The 3,954-nt window shown below is 35.7% G+C and overlaps 1 pseudogene; it reads right to left on the reverse strand.

The window, feature by feature from the left end:
• Positions 856-3,435, reverse strand: LOC108661387 (annotated as a pseudogene).

Below are 3,954 nucleotides of genomic sequence, written 5' to 3' on the forward strand. Positions count from 1 at the left end.
TTGATAATGCTTGATTTCATAGGAGCATGCGTGCTTATATTAGTCCAATTTTAAAGGACATTAAATGATTTCGACTGTAGAAATCTTTCATTTGCACTGATTTTATTACATTATTTGAAATGATAATTTTGCATCAAAATTCTTTGGTTTATATGTAAGGCATAAATGTTCCATTTGAGTTTAAATTGTTTATATATACTCTTATGTTTTGAATTATTCAAATTTTTTATCCTTGGCTTGTTTCCTATCTACTCCTTGCTCACGGAGCTGATGATCATCGAGTCTGTGAGACTCACCCCCTTATTTCCCTTTTTACATATAGTGATCGGTGTAACGTGTATTTATCGGCACATATTGTCCACCGCGGATAGGTAAAGGCATCTCATAGCACCTTATTCCGAGTCGCTCCGCTGCTAGAGGTCAAGTCATTCATATCGTATATTGTTTGTCAATATTGTTAATGCATTGTACATTTGGAGTTTGTAAACCTTGATGTACTTTTAAAATTATGAGGAATAAAAGTTAAGTCAATTTATAATGACTTTTGTTCAAACTATATTATAAAGAGTTATAGGGTTCAAAGCAATTACATAGATTGGTAGAATCAATATAATGTAATAACTAAAGTTTTAAATAAGGCTTGTTCGGGACTTGACAGGTTTGCTCGCAAGACTTAGACACTGGTAGCGATCAAGGAGAGGCCGTTACAAGGAGTTTCAAGGGTAGAAGGAACTGGGCTACCTTGGATAGAGTTGAAGGATTCATCTACATTAATCTGATATCCCATTTCTTGAAGACATCCAATAGAATACTATGAGCCCTGATATTGGTCCAATCAGCTAAGTACCTATTGCTTTAGATCTCTTTCTTCTTAACTAGAACCGATATGATGTTTCCACATGGTAGATTCATCTCATATCCTAGGGAGATTCCTTTCATTTTTTTAATCATATATTGTGCAACATTAAGAAGGATGTCACCTACAATGGCTTCCATCATCCACAGGCCCTCAGAGCTAACATAGTTGAAATGACTGCTCCTTGCATGCACTGTGAAAGCCAAAAAATTATAGAAAACCATAAGTTGTGCATTTTTTAAATGACGAGCAAAACATGTTTTTGTTGGGTATTTTTCTTTTCTTCCTATGTCTGCCACCCACATGTGGGACAGGTCATACCATGGGGAGGTGTGTATTCTCCCACTTTATATTCCATTTTTAGGAGTTTTTTAATATCGATAGTAGTCACTTTAAATTCCATTCTTTCTAAAACCACATTCAACCTAGACTCTACAAAATCACTAAGATTTTCCAACTCATCTTTATTCCATGCTATGTTGGAGTAAAATTCCCTAACAAGGGTCAAATTATAATCCTTATCTGGAAAGGTACTTAGACGCTTAAGTTTAAGCTTGTCAAAAAACCTATTTAAGTCAAGCACAAGCAAAATGGTGTCATTAAAGCTTCCCCAATCTACAACTTTTTCGCATGATATAATGGCATTCTCTATTCTCTTATACCTTTCAACATGTGGTTCGTTCCTAAATCATGACAACAGAAGGTTACGTTGCTCGATTGAAATATCGATAGATGCGACTGGCAGTTTAAGAGCCAATTTCCATTTCTTCTTGGATCGTAAAGTAGAAAAATCCTCAGCACGCCTTTTTTCTTTGACATTTTTAGTAACTTTGCTAGTGTGAGAAGATGTGGCCATTGATTTTGATGATGTTTGAGGCTTTGGGTTTATCCGTTGAACTTATAACTTGAGAAGCAGATGATAGATTTTTGAGGAATTTTGGGTTAGAGTTTCTTTGTGTTCTGAGTTTTGAATATGATGAGTTTTGATGTGTGCTATCTTAACTTGTTAGCCTAGGTTTTGAGTGGGTGGTTTTCCCGTCTCTCTCGTTACTCAAATGTTTGGTCTCTGAATATCCTACGTTACAATTTTCTCTTCAAATAAAATGCTTTAATGGGTTAAAGTAGTCTTTGACGTCATTATTAGGGCATTGCATTACTAGATATTATGTATTGACTTGGGATGCTTTTAATATTATAGTAAATCTGGGTTTAGTGGTTTGAGTGGGTGGTTTTCCTTTCCCTCTCACTTCTAATAATTTTTTTTTCTAGAAATTCTCCCATTACAATTTTGAAATCAATTAATGATCATAACTTGATATAGTGCATCGTGTGATTGGATTTGATAGGAGTTGTGTGACTGGTTTTGAAAGAATTGCTTGACGCATGCATTGCGGGACTGGTTTTTTATTCATTGCATGCGTAGTAAATAGGGTATCGCGTTACTAATTAGCAAGCATTATGTGACTCAGGCATTGCATGCTTGGTTTTCAATCATTGCATGACTGGTTAAAAGGGCATTGCATTACTATTTGGTTTGCATTACGTGACTTAGGGATTGCATTACTGGTATGTAAGAAACATGGAAAGCAATTTCAGTGAAAGGGTATCGATTTATTCCATTAACCATGGATATATGAACACCCACTAACTTTGCAAATCAAAAAGTCCTGTAAAGCATGGGAATTTTCATCTAGCATTGCGTGAGTTGTTGATAGTGCATTGCGTGGATAGTTAATAGTGCATTACCTGACTAGTAGATAGATCTGTGGCAGGAATTGCATTTCAAATTTTAAAGGAGATTAGGCAAAGGAATTTGTCATCAACATTTAAATTAAGGCATCATAATATAACATTTCTTACCTTGATCACTCCAGTTGACATCAGAAACACCAGAAATAGGAGGTTGAACCACAATAGTTGACCATTGTTCACCTCTTTGTGCGGACCATTGTTCACTTCTTAAGCTAACCAATCCATACTCTAGAGCAGGGAGTGCATAATCAAGAGCAGCAACTTCCTCTTTTTCCTCCTGTTTAGCTACCTCAGGTTGCCTATAGAAAAACAAATCCACTTGCATAAAATGTCAAGTATACATGCAAGCAAAAAACATCTACCTCGTATTAGCAACCTGATGGTGTTTCTCTTTTACCATCACATCCCACTTTTGTCCAGGAGCAATTATACCATGCATCTAAAGAACCATCCTTGCTACTAGCCAGAAAAGACAGCCAATGCTGTGTTTTCCCTTATTATTAGTAGGAATACCAATGTCAACATATCGTATCGGTTAATCAATATCGTAGAAAGCAATGGTTGGAATGTTTCCCAGAGTTGCTTCCTTGATAGGTTGCAGATAATGTAGTCTAATGTTAGCTCATCCAAAACCAATACTGCATATTGAAACTTGGTAAAATTCAACTCAACACAACATAACAAATTACCTAGTGGTCAGCCTTAGGATCTGTAAGGATAAGAAGGCGAAACTCACTAAAAAAAGTCTAAAGCTGGTAAGTAAATGTACCATGAGTGTGACTTCCAGCAATTATGTTAGTCCATATGTTCGCATAGTGTGACCCCATATTAGGCATTACATTACTAGTTGTTATGTATAGTGATACTTCTTGAATACAATGACTAGTTTTAATGCCTAATTAGGGATTATGTGAGACCACATCTTGAATTGCATTGCGTGATTTAGGCATTGTGTGCCCCCACATGCAAAATTGCATTATATTCAACAATATCACACATCTTGCATTGCATTATACTTGACTCTTTAAATTTATGGAACCAAGCTTGTTGGTTTATGGCTACATTTATGGCTATGTACAATTGAATTTTACCCAAACAAGCCAAGTCTCTTGCTAACAATATCGTTCCATGTTTGAAGCAATAGTAAACTGGGACAAAAAAACCAAATGAAGCAGTATGGTTTCCCTTGGGAGGTATGTATGCTATTTTAATTGATGAGTACAAAGAAGTGTACCCATATTCTGACAAACTTTGGATGCTTATAGCTTGTTCTTTGGACCCATTGATTGGACTTAATACTTTAAATCGCTCTCTCACATTTTAGATGATAGAATTTCTAAATCAGG

This window comes from Theobroma cacao, chromosome 1, assembly GCF_000208745.1.
Source record: "Theobroma cacao cultivar B97-61/B2 chromosome 1, Criollo_cocoa_genome_V2, whole genome shotgun sequence".
NCBI classification, from domain to species: Eukaryota; Viridiplantae; Streptophyta; class Magnoliopsida; order Malvales; family Malvaceae; genus Theobroma; species Theobroma cacao.